At 40.5% G+C, this 18,545-nt stretch overlaps 1 protein-coding gene across 7 annotated transcripts in view; it reads left to right on the top strand.

The window, feature by feature from the left end:
- ACACA (acetyl-CoA carboxylase alpha) overlaps positions 1-18,545 on the top strand; it is a 307,669-nt gene that overhangs the window by 2,109 nt on the left and 287,015 nt on the right. The window lies entirely within an intron of this gene.

The raw sequence follows: 18,545 nt of genomic DNA, 5'->3' as shown, positions 1-18,545 counted from the left end.
AAATGGATGAGACTGTATGATGTTTGTCCTTCTCCGATTGACTTATTTCACTCCACATAATACCCTCCAGTTCCATCCGTGTCGAAGCAAATGGTGGGTATATATCGTTTCTAATGGCTGAATAATATTCCATTGTATACATAGACCACATCTTCTTTATCCATTCATCTTTCGATGGACACCGAGGCTCCTTCCACAGTTTGGCTATTGTGGACATTGCTGCTATAAACATTGGGGTGCAGGTGTTCCAGTGTTTCACTGCATTTGTGTCTTTGGGGTAAATCCCCAGCAGTGCAATTGCTGGATCGTAGGGCAGTTCTATTTTTAACTCTCTGAGGAACCTCCACACAGTTTTCCAGAGTGGCTGCACCAGTTCACATTCCCACCAACAGTGCAAGAGGGTTCCCCTTTCTCCACATCCTCTCCAACAGTTGTTTCCTGTCTTGTTAATTTTCCCCATTCTCACTGGTGTGAGGTGGTATCTCATTGTGGTTTTGATTTGTATTTCCCTGATGGCCAGTGATGCGGAGCATTTTCTCATGTGCTTGTTGGCCATGTGTATGTCGTCTTTGGTGAAATTTCTGTTCATGTGTTTTGCCCATTTCATGACTGGATTGTTTGTTTCTTTGCTGTTGAGTTTAATAAGTTCTTTATAGATCTTGGATACTAGCCCTTTATCTGATATATCATTTGCAAATATCTTCTCCCATTCTGTAGGTTGTCTTTTAGTTTTGTTGAGTATTATAGGTATTTTAGATCAGTTTCTTCACAGAAATGGCTCATATAAGACTCCACGGTGTGTGGTGGGGAACGTAATCAGATTTATTTTAAAAGGATCACACTGGCAGCTGTGTGGAGAGTAAGATGGTAGAAACATTAAAGTTATTCTTTAAAGCATTAATTGTCCTTTTACACAGCCATTGTACAACAGTTTATCAGCATTGGTGTTTCACCTACACCTTTACACCTTTGCAATCACCTCTACAAAGAAGAGATAGGGTCAGACACATGAGGACTTACCATCATGTCTTTCTCACCTTCACTGAAGTTTTTTTGAGACTGGCTGGGGCACATATCCAGATCTGGTTGTCATGATTGTCAACAAATTTAATATGAGTCATTAATGTTGTACTATTGTGGAAGAAAACAATTCCTTAATACTGGGATCTATTCATTTAAAAACATAGCATTCAAGAGCCTCAAGCATACTTCTGCTTCAGTTGATGTTAGGCCCTCATTAGAATTCTAAGCCCCAATTTAGTCATTGTGCTTAAGAAAGATGTGGAGAAATTAAAATGCACAGTGAGGGGATCCCTGGGTGGCGCAGCGGTTTGGCGCCTGCCTTTGGCCCAGGGCGCGATCCTGGAGACCGGGATCGAGTCCCACGTCGGGCTCCCGGTGCATGGAGCCTGCTTCTCCCCCTGCCTGTGTCTCTGCCTCTCTATCTCTCTGTGACTATCATAAATAAATAAAAATTAAAAAAAAAAAAATAAAATGCACAGTGAGAGGAAAGATAACACTGATGAAGGCAGTGCTTTCCTGGGTGTTTGCCTTCAACAATATAGTGGATAGTGGCATCATTTGTAAGATCAGCTGTAGGAAGAACAGATTTGGAGGAGAAATTAAAAGTTCTATTTTGGATTTGTCTTTTGCAGTCTGAGTGGAAATGATATCTATGAATTTAGAGCTCAGAGGAAAGGCCAGGACTAAAGTTGTATAACTGTATTAAAATTTTTTCTTTGGATGTGTGTCATCTTTAGACAAAGCTTGAGGACAGACACTGTGTGTTTGTTTGTTTGTTTTAGATTTTATTTGTTTATTCATGATAGACACAGTGAGAAAGAAGCAGAGACACAGACAGAGGGAGAAGCAGGCTCCTAGCAAGGAGCCCAATGCAGGACCCACCCCAAGTCCAGGATCACGCCCTGAGCCAAAGGCAGACACTCAACTCAACGGCTGAGCCACCCAGACGCCCCAGACACTATGTTTTTTCTTTGTAACTTCTGTGCCTCTAAGCACATCCTGGACAAATATTTGTGAAATGGACAAATAAAGCAAGTATAGATGAAGTCATTAAGGCAAAGTATACAAAGAAAAATGAGAAGAGATCTATGCTTTCAGAGAGGTGCAGGCACCTGAACATGACTTATGAGTAGGGTGATAAGTCCCAATTTGCTCAGGACAATCTGGTTTACTCCTGTTGTCCCTTATAATTAGTAATATGGTTTTATTTCATTCTCAGAAATGTCTCAGTTTGGGGGCACCTGGATGGCTCAGTTGGTTAAGCATCTGACTTGATTTCAGCCCAGGTCACAATCTCAGGATTGTGAGATCAAGCCCTGAGTCGGGCTCCATGCTCGATGTGGAACCTGCTTACGGTTCTAGCTCTCCCTCTGCCCCTCTCCCCTACCTCTCTCTTCCTCTCTAAAAACAAAAATAAAAGAAAAGAAATATCTCAGTTTGTACAATAAATTATATGGTCAGCCTTTGTAGAAGGCCCTTCAGGGCCTTGTGTCTTCATATTTCTCTGTCAGCACCACACCAGCTTATTCTTCATTCCCCAGCCAGACAGAAATACCTCCATTTCCTTCTTGCGCTGTTACTTCCAGGCTTCCTTTACCAGGGCACTTCCACTTCAACCTAGACATCACTTCCTTAGGAACATCTTTCCTGACCCTGCCAAACCCAGGGTTAAGTAACTCTTCAATATGCTTTCAGAGTACTTTGTATTTCACTTGAGATGACTGAGCGCCTTCTTTCTCCCCTCACTGAATATGTCTATAAAGGAACCTAAAAAACATCTTTTAAATATATTTTTTAAAGATTTTATTCATTTATTCACGAGAGACAGAGAGAGAGAGAGAGAGAGAGAGAGAGAGGCAGAGACATAGGTGGAGGGAGCAGGCTCCATGCAGGGAGCCTGATGTGGGACTCGATCCTGGATCTCCAGGATCAGGCCCTGGGCTGAAGGCAGTGCTAAACTGCTGAGCCAGCTGGGCTGCCCTATTTATATATATGTTTTTAGAGAGGGAAAGAGAAGGGGAGGGCAGAGATGGGGAGAGAGACTCTTTAAAGATTCTTTTTAAAATTTATTCATTTGAGAGAGAGGACCCTGGGATCATGACCTGAGCCAAAGGTAGATGTTTAACCAACTGAGCCATCCAGATGCCCTGGAGAAAGAAAATCTAAGCAGGCTCCAGGCCCAGGATGACCTGAACAAAAATCAAGAGTTGGACACTTAATCAACTAGCACCCAGGCATCTCTGAAAAAAACATCTTAAGACAGAAATTTACATTATGTCCCAGATTTATTTATATTGAATTGATGTTTTTGAAGATTGATGTTCAGGACAGATTGATACCACATCCACCCAGCCCTCCCATTCATTTTTAAAAAATATTTATTTATTTATTTTTAGAAAGAGAGAGCGAGAGCACATGGGAAGTGGGGTAGAGGGAGAGGAAGAGGGGAAAAATTCTCAAGCACACTCCTCACAGAGTGCCAAGCCTGGTGGGAGCTTGGTCCCATGACCCTGAGACCATAACCATATTAAGAGTGGGGTGCCTAACTGACTGAACCATCCAGGTACCCCAAGCCCTTCCATCCTTAATGGAGGAGGTTGGCCTTTGAACTTGAAACCCGGAGGGAAAATTGTATCCTAATGCCAGGGTCTGTAATGCAGTTGCCATTGACTGAGTCCAGAATATTCCAACAGCTCCTCTTCAACTGTTAAGCTGCTGTGATTTTTTGTTTTTTTAAGATTTTGTTTATTTGAGAGGGGTAGAGAGTGAGCAACAGTGAGAGCGTGCACAAGCAGGGGAAGATTCAGAGAGGGAGAAGTAGATTCTCCTCTAAAAAGAGAGCCCTAGTGGGGCTCAGTCTCTGGGCTCTAAGATCATGACTTGAGCTGAAAGCAGCTTAACCTATAAGTCACCTAGGCATCCCAAGCTGCTGTGTTTAGAATCAAAAGTGTAATTTCTGAGCTTCTTTCTCTATGGAAATCATTCTCGGGCAGCCCTGGGGGCTCAGCGGTTTAGTGCCGCCTTTGGCCCAGGGCGTGATCCTGGAGACCCAGGATCGAGTCCCACGTTAGGTTCCCTGCATGGAGCCTGCCCCTCTCTCTGCCTGTGTCTCTGTGCCTCTCTCTCTCTCTGTCTCTCATGAATAGATAAATAAAATCATATAAAAGAAAAGAAATCATTCTCTATCATTTCTTTTTTTAAAAAATATTTTATTTATTCATTAGAGACACAAAGAGAGAGAGGCAGAGACATAGGCAGAGGGAGAAGCAGGCTCCCCACGGGGAGTGCTATGTGGGACTTGATCCTGGGACTTTGGGATCATGTTCAACCACTAAGCCACCCAGGTGTCCCATTCTTTATAATTTCTAGTTACTTGTCCTGAGTGCTGAAAGTCTTTATAAACTTTATCTCATCTAATACTCATTTTTCTTCTACCTGAGGTGGTTCTTTGTAGTTTGGTATACAAATAGATAAAAACAAAGTCTAAAAATCTATGCTTTCTTGTGGGGTTCCACTTCTTTCCTTTAAGCTCTGAGGTATACCTAATAAAGTTATCCAGAGATGTAGGTCCTGGAGCAGAGCTCTTTGCCAATTACAAGGGCTCTACAAGGCAAAGAATCTTCCTGTGACATGCTCAGTAGGGAGGGTTTCACCCCACAATAGGCATGAGCCTCAAGAACTACAGCTCTTAGTTCTCAGCTAAGATTTCACATCCACCAAGTTGCTTTCACAGAAGCGCAGGCTTCCCAGTGGCCCAGTTCAGGTCTGGTTCCAGCCTCCTCAGGCTCTGCTGCTGCCTCTTAACATTCAGGAGCATTGCCTCCCTCTTCCTGCCTCCTTATCTTTCTCTCTTTGTGGCCACCCTAGTCAAAGGAGTTAAGGAATCAATCCCCCCTTTTTTTTTCCCCAGAAGTTTCCTAGACTATTTAACTTGATCCACCCCAACTATGACGAGTCTGCAGAGAAAAGGTTGAAGCACTCCTGCTAATTTATTTACAGAAATGTAAGGTCTTTGTAGCCATTTCTTCACATGGTGCCATATCTGAGTTGCTCTAAGAGGGCCCTCAAGATCTCAGAGGTGAACAAGAGGGGAAAAAACATTTTTGCTAAAGGCCCTGCTTTACAGATAAGGAAAAATAAGACTCAGAAAGGTAAATCCACTTGCCTAAAGTCATTTAGGTACTAGATAGCACAGCCAGAATGAAAACCAGATCTGGCCAAATGTAACTAATAACTTGCCTCTGACTATTTAAAACTGAAGAGTTAGCAGATATCAGGATTTTCATAATGCCATGACCATTAAGCAGAGTGTTCATGAATCTAGGTTTTTGCTACCCATCACTTCTGCCTCTTGGTCACCATCCTGACTTTTTTTTTTTTTTTTATCTATGAAAAGTGCAGAATATCTGTCTCATGAGTCATCAGGCTTTGGGTAGAATCCAAAAAGGTAGGTGAACTAGGTATGTATTGTTGAGTGACTTCTGTTTATCAGAAAAATTTAACTACAAAATTTAACTACTGCCTTTTACCACCGTCAAGTATTTAGGCAAGTTATTATCTTTCTGTGCCTTTTTTGTCTTCTTGCATAAAATGAGAATTATAATACCTAATTCATAAGAGTTTTGTAAGGATATGAACTATATATATAAAATACCTAGTTCATGGTAGGAGTCAAATAAATTCTAATTCTAATTCTAGAAGTGCTCCGTAGGGTGACCCTGGGCTTGTTTAGAAGTTGTATAAGGCTGAGTTGGCCAATGCTCAACATTAGAATTTTTTCGTTTTTTGAATCATATCTACCTACTAGAAACCTGTAGGTTTCCAGAACAATTAATGGAGCAATTAAATGGAATTTCTTTTGCTACTTGCTTCTTTGGCAACTTACTATACATAATTAAAGGGAATGTACTTTATTTATCTCACAGGTCACAGAACAGATGCATAGTTGCAATCAAGAATGGATAATTCATGGGGCAGCCCAGGTGGCTCAGCGGTTTAGCACCCCCTTCAGCCCGGGGTGTGATCCTGGAGACCTGGGATCAAGTCCCAGGTCGGGCTCCCTGCATGGAGCCTGCTTCACCCTCTGCCTGTGTCTCTGCCTCTCTCTCTCTCTGTGTTCCTCATGAATAAATAAAATCTTAAAATAAAAAAAAAAGAATGGATAATCCAGCTTTACCTCTGGATTGTGCAGATGAATTTAGGAGCTATGTCCCATTTAATGTAAATAGTGAACCGACTTATACATTGTGAGCAATTAACTATAAGACTGTTCCTTAGAGTACAGAATGAGTACTTTACTATTACAGTCAAATAAAACTTACAAGGTTAATCTGATGCATATTTAATGATATATGTAATTGTTATTGTGCTGCATGATAATTAGGTCTTAAATGTTAAGTACCGTTTCCATAAATGACTGTAATTGGTTATCTTTACATAGCAAAACACATTTTTCAGTATTTGTCCGCTCACTTTATTAATTTTCTAGAATCTATATACCAAGGACAACTATTTTCCCTCTTTACTGTTTAATCATGCACACACACACACAAACATTCAAAATAACACAGCAGGGTTCTCATCCCAATTTTGGTACTAAAATTAGCTATTGCTTAAGGCTTTCTATATATATTTTCTCATTTTAATCCTTAAAAACCCATTAAGGGAGGTGTTGTTACTGCCATTTTACTGATGCAGAAACAAATGCTCAGTGTAAACAAGCAGCATTCAAACTTTTATCTACAGCTTGTAATCACTATTTTATACAACCTCAGAAGGTAATGGATCCCAATGAAGATATGTAAAGATTTTTTAGGAAGTGTATTGGCTCCTGAGAAATGCCAAATATGTAATCCAAAGGGAGAATGAGTCATCTGAAGGAGGGAGGCTTTAGTTAGTAATGGAAGAGTTAAAGCCTATGGAAGCTTTCTGAGTGCCCATTCAAGGAAAGGAGCCTTGGCCAATGACTTTCATGTGTAATTGCCCTGTTATAGGCTATGATATTGTAGAGACATCATGTCAGCCTAATACCATTTGAATTTTAGAATTAACTCTTTTAATTCTGATTTTTTAAAAGATTTTATTTATTTATTTATGAGAGAGAGAGAGAGAGAGAGAGAGGCAGAGACACAGGCAGAGGGAGAAGCAGGCTCCATGCAGGGAGCCCAATGCGGGACTCCATCCCGGGACTCCAGGATCACACCCTGGGCCGAAGGCAGGTGCTAAACCGCTGAGCCACCCAGAGAAGTCTGGGAGCTAAACTAGTGTTTCTCAAGCTTTTTATCATTACTGTCATCCCTGAAGAGGCTTTTAGCCTTTTTTTTTTTTTTTCTAATTTCTTCCCCTCGTGAAGTTTTAATACACAGATATGCTAGATAGATATCTGTTTATATATTATGTATCTACCTGTACTTTAGTTTTTAAAAATATTTTATTTATTCATGAGAGAGAGAGAGAGAGAGAGAGAGAAGCAGGCAGAGACACAGGCAGAGGGAGAAGCAGGCTCCATGTAGGGAGACCGATGCAGGACTCCATCCTGGGACTCCAAGATCATGGTCCGAAGGCAGGCACTAAACCACTGAGCCACCCAGGGATCCCCCTAATTCTGATTCTTTAAGAAAGAATCAGTCTGGGAGTTAAACTGATCATGACCCCGGGATCATACCCTGAGCCAAAGGCAGATGCTCAACCGCTGAGCCACCCAGGCATCCCTACCTGTACTTTATATATAAAGAGAGTAAGATCTTTTTTGCCCCTCAAGAATACAATTTTATTTTCTTCCATTAAGAGTGCAAACAATTATGCATGAATAATGCAGCTCCCCATACAGGCTTACCTTCAGGTTCAGGATATGCTAGTTAAACAGAGAACAGTATTTTTGTATATATGACAATTACTAGTTGTAATTAATAAATTGATAAATTTACAGATATGCTTGGTTAGTGTGAATCTGCTCCTAAATAATGGGAACATTATCTATGTGTCGAAAATTTGGGTTTCTTTTTTTTTTTTAATTTTTAATTTATTTATGATAGAGCGAGAGAGAGAGAGGCAGAGACACAGGCAGAGGGAGAAGCAGGCTCCATGCACCGGGAGCCTGATGTGGGATTCGATCCCGGGTCTCCAGGATCACGCCCTGGGCCAAAGGCAGGCGCTAAACCGCTGCGCCACCCAGGGATCCCCGAAAATTTGGGTTTCTAAGCCTGTAAAACAGCCTGAGAGGCCTTCTGACAGACCACCTACTAGTCTTCTATAAATCAAGCTATAGACATATTTTTTTGTTTGAAACTTCTATGACATTCTTATGTGTTCATTCCTTTACTCTGTAAATATTATTTAGCCTTGCTCTAGGCCAAGGACTGTGCAAAGTATTAGAGGTTCAACGATTAATAAAATAGTCTCTGCTCTCAAAAAGATGCTCACTGTCCAGTTGGGGAGACAAATACACATGAAAATAATCACAATACAAGACAATATGTGTTATAACAGAGATGTGCTAGGTACACTAAGGGCTCCAAGAATAATTAAGACCTAAGTCTCTAGGAAGTGTTGAGTTAAGTCTTGGAGAAGAGTGGAAAGGAAATTCCAAGCAGAAGGAACAAATTATTCAAATTTGTGCCCAATTTGGTCTATATGAGTGGAGTACAGAGAACAAGAAAGGGGGGCTGCTGTACATGATGCTATATGGGTAGATAGAGGTCAGACCATAGCAGGTTTTACATTTTACTCAGAGACCATGGAGAGCCTGGGAAGCATTTTGAGTTGGGGAGCAGTGTTCTCACTTGTCTGGATTTTAGACCTAAATCTCTCTGGCACTGATAGGGACTGAAAAGTAGCAAAATGAAGGGTCAGGGGTTTTAGCAATTCAAGTGAGAAATGAGAGCTTGAACTAGAACCATTGGAATGGGGATGAGGAAGAAGAAATGGATTTAAGGTGTTTAAGAAGCAATTAATTAGGGGGATAAAAGTGATAAGTGGTAGAATTAAAGATGATTTTCAGATGTACAGTGTGGTTGACTAGATGGATTATAGCACTGCTTACCAAGAGAGGGACCATCAGACAAAGGGCAGACCTGAAGGGAAAGGGGCAGGTTTGGTTCTGGATATGTTGAGTTTGAAGTGTCTGTAGGATGTACAGGTAACCTTCACTAGGCAGATTCAAAAACTAAAGGGGAGAGGTCTAGATCAGATATACAGATTAGGGAGTTAGCACAAACTGGTGGAAATTTTGAAGCCCTGGGCTGGCTGACTCAGTAGAGCATGTGATTCTTTTTTTTTTTTTTTTTTTTTTTTTTTTGAGCATGTGATTCTTGATCTCACGGTCATAAGTTGGAGCCCCACATTGGGTGTAGAGTTTATTTAAAAAAATTTTTTTTAGGGGTGCTTGGATGGCTCAGTTGGTTAAGATTCTGGCTCTTGGTTTCAGCTCAGATCATGATCTCTGAGTCATGGGACTGAGCCTTGTGTGGGGCTCCACTCTGAGCATGGAGTCTGCTTGTCCCTCTTCCTCCTGCTCTATTCCTCCTCTCTCTCTCTTTCTCACTCAAATAAATGAGTAAAATCTAAAAAAAATTTTTTGATCTTTAAGATAAAAATATTACAAGCTATAAAGGATGTGTAGGAGCAAAGTTCTGATTTTTCCTATGCAATTATATCTTCTTCATTATTATTTTGCTGCCCCTGATTTGCTAGTTCCCTGAGTACATGTTTATTTACCATTCAATAGCAAGATAGCACTGAAAGTACATCCAAGAAAATGAATTAGTCAACAGTGCCAAATACTACAGAGAAAACAGTGCCAAATACTACAGAGAAGTCAAAGATAAAGGTTAAAAAAAGTATAGAAGTAAACCAGAATATATATAGGAACTTAGTCTATAGTAAAGGTGAGCTACTCAATAAATGGTGTGGACAACTGGATAACAATTTGAGAAAAAATAAGTGTCAATCTGTACCTCACACCAGGATAAACTCCAAATGGATGAAATGTTTAAATAAAAATATAAAAACTGGAAACAGAAAATATGAGGAAATTCCTTTAGAATCTTGGCACAGGGAAGGAAAAATTTTTTTAAAGATTTTATTATTTGACATAAAGCGAGCACAAGCAGGCTGAGTGGTAGGCAGAGGGAGAGGAAGAAGCAGAATCTTCACTGAGCAAGGAGCCTGATATGGGGCTTGATCCCAGGACCCCAGGATCATGACCTAAGCCTGCCAAACAAAATAACACCTTAAAGCAATGTCAAACATAAATGACAAAATAGAAAAATGTTTGTAACTCATATCAAAAAGGGCTAATCCTCCTAATAAAAACAAGTAGATAAGGAACACTTAGTCAAGAGAAATATCAATGGAAGATATATTGGCAGGGCTTATATGTAGTGGTGAAGAGTGCAGAGATTTTGAGGTCATTTTGCATTGGAATCCTAGCTCTGTTCCTTACTAGCTCTGGGACCTTAGGCAAGTGTCTGATCCTCCGTTTTCTCTAGTAATTGTAGTTCCTTCAGAGGGTTAAGTGAGATGGGGGCCAGGCTGGTGACTCATGGTAAAAGAAGGGAGGACACAGAGAAGATGGTTTATAAATTTCCAAGATCTGGGAACCTTGAAGGAAAGAGAGTCTGGGAAGGGAACCAACTCAGCCCCCATTTGTCTCATCATTCATTAAGGGCAGTTATTTACACAGTCCCTATACATGTCAGACACAGCTCTAGAACTAGGGACACAATGTAAGTAAAACAGGCATGGTCCCTGTTCTCCGTGTAGCTCACATCTATGAGAGAGGCATCTATCAAATGCTGCAGGAGAACAATTGCAAACAGATAAATTCCATGGAGGAAATTAAAACAAAAAATTTTTTTTAAAGATTTTATTTATTTATTTTACAGAGAGAGAGAACAAGCAGGAGGAGCAGCAAGCAGAAGGAGAGGGAGAAGGAGCCTCCCCACTGAGCAGGGAGCTCAACATGGGGCTCCATCCCAGGACCCTGGGGTAGTAACCCAAGCCAAAGGTGGTTGCTTAACCTCTTAACCGACAGCCCCAAGTGCCCCAGCATGGAGGAAATTTACACGGTAAACCTGGTGGAGTTTGGGAGGTCAGGGAGGACTCTGCGAAGGAGGTGGCTATTGAGCCAGGATCTGAAGTATGAGTTAAATAGGCAAAGAGTGGTAAAGGAAGGGGAAGGAGGAGTAAGGGAATGGAAATGGCGTTGGAGGCATGGAGAACAGCATAGGCTCTGAGGCAAGAAAGAAGGAAGCTGGTCCATTGTGGCTGAAGCGGCACAGTGAGGGGAGATGAGACTGGTGAAGGAGACAGGCTAGACTATTTGGGGCCTTAGCAGTCTTGTTAAGGATTTGGGGCTTTATCCTGATCACAGTGGGAAGTCACTGAATGGTTTTCAGCAGAAGAGTAACAGGATCAAATTTGCATGTTGAAAACTCATTCTTGGCTACAGTGTGGAGAACTGTGTGCAGACTAAAGAGAGACAAAAGAGCAACTATGGGGAGATAGAGGTTCTTGTGGTAGTTTAGACCAGTGATATGCTCCTTAACCTGTTTTCCTAATGTCACTTTAGCAGAAGACATAGCTTTTGTTCTTACATAATAGATGTGCATGAAATGTTACATATTATTTCTATCTACAGTTAGAGGACAAAGGTTTAAACCTAATACGCAGCAAGAGTGAGTAGGTGGAAGTGAAAAGATTTCATTGAAAGTGTAGGTATGGGAATCAGATTATTTCCTAACTCCATATGGAGGAGGGAGCTGAAAGGGTAAACAGTGACATCACAGCAGAGAGAAAAGGAGGCCACACTCCCCTGTTGCGATGTTGCTCTGGCACATGAACTGTCTGTTCTGCCAGAGTTCATCTTCTCTGTGCTTAGATAAATAAAAATGTTGGGCAAAGGTACTGTGTGGCTTACCCTGGAAGAGTTCTGTGCTTTTTAGTGGAAAATAGGCCTAGGAGTTTAGCTATCCCTGCATGTTGCAAATCTTTTCAACACTGTGGAGTCATTATAAATGCCTAGGGAAAAAATATCTAAGTAAATCATTCAAATTGAACCTGTGCATTAGCTGGTTTAATTTCAGAATACGACAATGACAGATTTTAGTAGTTTTATGAGACCTGCTTTTTTTCCTTTTCCTGCCATAAAGAATTGAATAGGGTTGGAACAATCTGATGACCCAACTCTTATCTTGTCATGTATGTGTTGGCAAAGCAGAGTCCTTCAAGATGGCAGTCCTTGAAATCCTTCTAAGAAATATGTTCAGTTTTGTGGCAGTTTTAGATGTGTCAAACAGCTTTTTATTTATTTTTTTTAAGATTTTATTTATTTATTTATTTGTGAGAGACACAGAGAGAGAGAGGCAGAGACACAGGCAGAGGGAGAAGCAGGCTCCATGCAAGGAGCCTGACATGGGACTCAATCCCAGGTCTCCAGGATCAGGCCGTGGGCTTAAGGCAGCGCTAAACTGCTGAGCCACCCAGGCTGCCCTCAAACAGCTTTTTAAATGCAGCCATAGAAGGCAAAGTCAAAACCAATTCTCGGAGCTAAATAGGATTCCTGGAGCTTCAGAGCCTGATGATTTTTTTTTTTTTAATGTATAAATCTGCACGTTGGGGAATAATATCTTAGAAATACACTTTTGATTGTAACATGTTTCACAGACAAAGGATTAGTGTCCAAGAATATAGCCAAGAATACAGACTTCTGTAACTGTAAAAGAAGACTAATGGGAGCTCCTGGCTGGCTTAGTCAGTAGAGCATGGAACTCTTGATCTTGAGGTTGTGAGTTTGAGCCCCATGTTGGGAGTAGATTAATTAAAAATAAAATCTTAGAAAAAAAAAATTAACAACCCAAAAGAAAAAGGGGGAAGGTGGGACACCTGGGTGGCTCAGTGGTTGAGTGTCTGCCCTTGGTTTGGGGTATGATCCTGGGGTCCCAGGATTGAGTCCCACATCAGGCTCCCTGCATGGAGCCTGTTTCTCCCTCTGCCTATGTCTCTGCCCCTTTCTCTCTCTGTGTCTCTCATGAGTAAATAAATTAAAAATCTTTAAAAAAGGGGGGGGGGGGATATAAGCAAGCAAGAGAAAACCTGAGTGCAAATATATGGAAGGATACTCAATCTCACTATGAAGCAGGAAAATATACAGAAGGACAACAATGACACACTACTTCATAGCAGTAAGATTGGCAAAAATTTTAAAGTCTGAAATTTTTAAGTTAGGGAGATAGTGGAATAGTACTCTACTACTGGTGGGAACGTTTTTGGTACAGCCACTTTCGAGAACCATATGCAATCTAGCAAAGTTGAAGATATATGTATCCTACAACCCATGAATTCTATTCCTTGTCACATGTCCTAGACATAGACATGTCTTAAAAAAATTCATTTTAATATTTTTTTAAACTAGTCTCCATGCTCAGTGTGGACCCCAATGCAAGGCTTGAACTTAGAACCCTGAGATCAAGACCTGAGCTGAGGGTTCCTGGGTGGCTCAGTTGGTTAAGCGTCTGCCTTTGGCTCGGGTCATGATCTTGGGGTCCTAGGATTGATTCCCGCATCGGGCTCTCTGCTCTGTGAGGAGTCTGCTTCTCTCCCTCTGTGAAATTAATTTATTAATTAATTTCTTTAAAAAAACAAACCTGAGCTGAGATCAAGAGTTGTATGCTTACCTGACTGAGCCACCCAAGCACCCGCCAAGAAAATTCTTTGTAAAAGAAATAAACTGCTTTCTGGTATTATTATATGTATAGTTTATAAGGCTTCAGATTGAGAAGTATTTCTTCTATTGAATATTTATTTCTTCTAGAGGGCAATAAGGATTTTATAGTATAGTCTGCACTGTTTATTCTTCTTTTCCAGTACATTAGAGAGCAGTAGTGACCTGAATAAATCCTTGGAGAGTCTTCGGGATATCATCTTATTCTGTGGAGACCGTGACACTGACACTATACCTCTGAACATATCCTTCTCTATCCTACTTTAAATTTTAGAAAAGAGACTTAAAATAGGCCATAATTTTGTGGTTATGAATTTTTTCCCTTTGGGGCAATAATACGTATGGACCTCACATTTGTTTACATTTGCTTATTTTACTTTTTTTGTGCCCACTTTTTTCAGAGGATGAAGTTAGTGACTTTGGCCACTGGGTGGCACAAATTCACAAGATTCTGGTAAACGTATATTTCAGCCCAAGATCTACCTGTTGCTACACTCTACCAGATGAGTGGAGGTTAGTTAGAAAAAAGGCTTTGGGGACCTGAAATCTATCTATTGACACGGATCCAAGTTCTCTAGGAATTCCAGTTAAGGGAAATTTCTGGTATTAGATGACTTGTAAGTCAGGTCACTGAATATGTAAAAGGAAAAGAAGGAAAAAGGAAAGTGTTAGAATAAGGAACAGGAAGATACATCCACAAAGGCAAAAGAAACAAAAGCAAAAATGAACTATTGGGACTTCATCAAGATAAGAAGCTTTTGCACAGCAAAGGATACAGTCAACAAAACTAAAAGACAATCTACAGAATGGGAGAAGATATTTGCAAATGACATATCAGATAAAGGGCTAGTTTCCAAAATCTATAAAGAACTTACTAAACTCAACACCAAAGAAACAAACAATCCAATCATGAAATGGGCAAAAGACATGAAGAGAAATTTCACAGAGGAAGACATGGACATGGCCAACATGCACATGAGAAAATGCTCTGCATCACTTGCCATCAGGGAAATACAAATCAAAACCACAATGAGATACCACCTCACACCAGTGAGAATGGGGAAAATTAACAAGGCAGGAAACAACAAATGTTGGAGAGGATGCGGAGAAAAGGGAACCCTCTTACACTGTTGGTGGGAATGTGAACTGGTGCAGCCACTCTGGAAAACTGTGTGGAGGTTCCTCAAAGAGTTAAAAATAGACCTGCCCTACAACCCAGCAATTGCACTGTTGGGGATTTACCCCAAAGATTCAGATGCAATGAAACGTCGGGACACCTGCACCTCGATGTTTCTATCAACAATGGCCACAATAGCCAAACTGTGGAAGGAGCCTCGGTGTCCATCGAAAGATGAATGGATAAAGAAGCTGTGATTTATGTATACAATGGAATATTACTCAGCAATTAGAAACGACAAATACCCACCATTTGCTTCAACGTGGATGGAACTGGAGGGTATTATGCTGAGTGAAATAAGTCAGTCGGAGAAGGACAAACAGTGTATGTTCTCATTCATTTGGGGAATATAAATAATAGTGAAAGGGAATATAAAGGAAGGGAAAAGAAATGTTGGGAAATATCAGGAAGGGAGACAGAACATAAAGACTCCTAACTCGGGGAAATGAACTAGGGGTGGTGGAAGGGGAGGAGGGCGGGTATTGGAGGGGAATGGGTGGCGGGCACTGAGGTGGACACTTGACGGGATGAGCACTGGGTGTTTTTCTGTATGTTGGTAAATTGAACACCAATAAAAATTAATTAAAAAAAAAAAAGGAAGAGAAAGATGAAAGGATAAAGAAATATGACAAAAAAATATAAGTCCAGAGAGATGATTTCAAATATTAGCAACAATTCCAGGATGGCCTCTCTTTGGTTTGCATTTACCTGGTAACCAATAGCAGCTTTGATTTAAAATAAAGATTACTTCATTTTCTTCTAGGAAGTCAGTTATGCTACCCTCAGCTATCCATTTAGTGGAGTGACGTTATCAACATATCTTTTGAGTATTTGCTATGTATATGGTGCTTTGATTCAGAGTAATACAGATAAATTCAAATTAACACAGCAACTACAGGCTTCAAGCATAAGAACTAGGTAGTATACAGTAAAAGATAAATAGCAACATGGGGCAGCATGGGTGAACTCCAGAAATAGAATCCTTTCTGAGAGTGGAGGGGAAGTGTAGATGCAGAAATGGAGGATCTGAGAGTGAGGGGAGGAGGGGCCGTTAAGACTGTCAACTGGTCCAAGGTAAAGAAAAAAGAAGGGTTCCTAGCTTCTACTCTTAAGTACATATAACAACTCTCCTTTGGGAAATGACTATTTCTGGGTGTAAACATAGGAAAAGCGCTTTGGGTCAGAATCTGTTGAACACTTCTCAAAGATAAAATAAGAAGGATGGGGGTAGAGAATGATTAGGATAGAACCATCCGTAAGTCTCTCTCTGATTAGTAACCCAGAAAAGGAGAGAGGCTAATCGCCTGCTTAGGCCTTTCAGAGGTTCAGAGGTCGCTTTGATTTTTGAGATCACAGGTGTATAAATGAATCACAGGTTAAAAAATGAAGAAATGGGGATCCCTGAGTGGCGCAGCGGTTTGGCGCCTGCCTTTGGCCCAGAGCGCAATCCTGGAGACCCAGGATCGAATCCCATGTCAGGCCCCCGGTGCATGGAGCCTGCTTCTCCCTCTGCCTATGTCTCTGCCTCTCTCTCTCTCTATCTCTGTGTGACTATCATTAAAAAAAAAGAAGAAGAAGAAATGGCAACATAAAGATATAAAATTGTTGTATATTTTAAGTCTTTATATTGAAGAAAGTTATGCTTTTAACACAATTGCAATTATTAATGTGATTCAGCAATACCTTTAAAAGTTTAAATTAGACGTTTCTGGGAACGTGCCTTTTCTGTCCTAAGCAATTACCCACCTTAATCTTTGGGCCTATCAGAAAGTTTTGGGATGACTCAAGTCCTTCAAAAGGTAGAATGACTTCCAGTCTTCTCAACTGTAAGACTTGAAAAAAAAAAAAAAGCACAACTTAATACTTGTGCCAAATAAGGTGCCTGGCTGGCTCAGTCATTAGAACAAGTGACTCTTGATCTTGGGATCATGAATTTGAGCCCTATGTTGGGTGTAGAGGTTACTTTTTTTTTTTTAAGGTTTTATTTATGGGACACCTGGGTGGCTCAGTGATTGAGCGTGTACCTTTGGCTCAGGGCATGATCCTGGGGTTCAGGGATCAAGTCCCTCATTGGGCTCCCTGCATGGAGCCTGCTTCTCCCTCTGCCTAGCTCTCTGCCTCTCTATGTGTCTCTCATGAGTAAATAAATAAATATTAAAATAAACAAATAAATATTAAAATAAATAAATAAAAGATTTTATTTATTCAATGGTTATCTACGGGAGGGAGGATTAGGTATAATTTCTTTCTTGTGTTTTCACTTATTCTTTGTACCTTCCAGCATTTCCTAAAAATTGTTATAGTGAGAATATACTTTAATAATCAAAGACATAAAGTATGGTAACTTAATGACAATGAATTTGCAATAAAAATCTTGCTGGCTTGTCATTTCCCAGAAGAATAATTGGCACTCCTTAGAAACAGTATTTTATCAAATTGAGACTATAACTGAGTGACAGGGAGAATTGTGCCTTGCTGTCAAGGGATCTGCAGACTTAAGTTCACATCCCAAAGTCCACGTGAGAGTTCTCCCTTCTCTTCTGCTATCTCTCTCATCTCTCAGTTTTCAAAGATCCCTACTGGTATGAGAATACGGAATTCAAAACTGTTAACTAATTAGGGAGTCAGAAAATTCTTAGAGGAGCCTTGCTTTGTCAGAGGAAACAAGTCCACGGAACAAAATAAACAATTCTGATTCCGTCAGTGAATTTTTATAGTTAGTACAAATGTTACCCAAATTACACTCTTGCAGAAGATTTAAGAAATGTAAACTTTGCCACAGCTTTGGTCTCCTGGGGAACCTCATGTTTCTGGATTAAAGGACATTCTGTGGTGGGTGAGGCGGGGAACGGTGGGGATGAATGTGAGCATCAGTCCTAGATTAAGAACTCCTAAGTATAGAATATTTTTAATCATCCTCCCTAGTGGTCTTGGGAAGAAGCAAGCTTCTCCCCACCCCCCGTTTTGTGGTTAGACTGAGTCACAGATGGCAGGATAAACTGGAGGTGATGTTGTGAATCAGTGTGGGGTGCAAATAATAATCGTTTATCCAAATGGCAGCCCCAGTGGTCTGTCCTCTCCACCTACTGTATTTTCAAAACTATCTCTTCCATGCTTTGTTATCTGTTCCATCTCTTCCAGGATCAGCTTGAATAATAAATCGGAGCTTGAGGTGAGATATTTTCCCCTGTTGGTATAGTTTTGAGAATCACTTTTTTGGACAGTGCCTGAAGTGAAAGAGAAGGATACAATTTGTATGTGGTTTTTACCAGAGAAGAAAGAAAATAGAATTACTTAGTAACAGGTACATTTTGCCAAAATGAAATGGAAGGATTTCAAGATTCTTATAATAGAAGCAGGACAGCAGTTGTATCCCTCCTGCCATTCCCTTTTTTTAGCCTTTTCCCTTTAACATCAGCTGTTTCTGCTTCCTCACCAGACTTACTGGTCAGGTCAGATTTGATTGAAAGCTGTGCCTTTGTAAGAAAGATCATAATCATTTTTCTCTGGAATCCTTGTTCAAAATGTACACAGCTCAGCATTATGGTTTAGGATAGTGTCAGGCCCACATGAAAAGTTGTGGATTATCAGGAAACCTCATGTGTGTCCTATTTGTATGCAGTC

Source organism: Vulpes vulpes, chromosome 2 (assembly GCF_048418805.1).
Source record: "Vulpes vulpes isolate BD-2025 chromosome 2, VulVul3, whole genome shotgun sequence".
In the NCBI taxonomy this organism is placed as follows: Eukaryota; Metazoa; Chordata; class Mammalia; order Carnivora; family Canidae; genus Vulpes; species Vulpes vulpes.
Note: the sequence above shows the minus strand (reverse complement) of the source record. Positions and strands in the feature narration are given on the sequence as shown.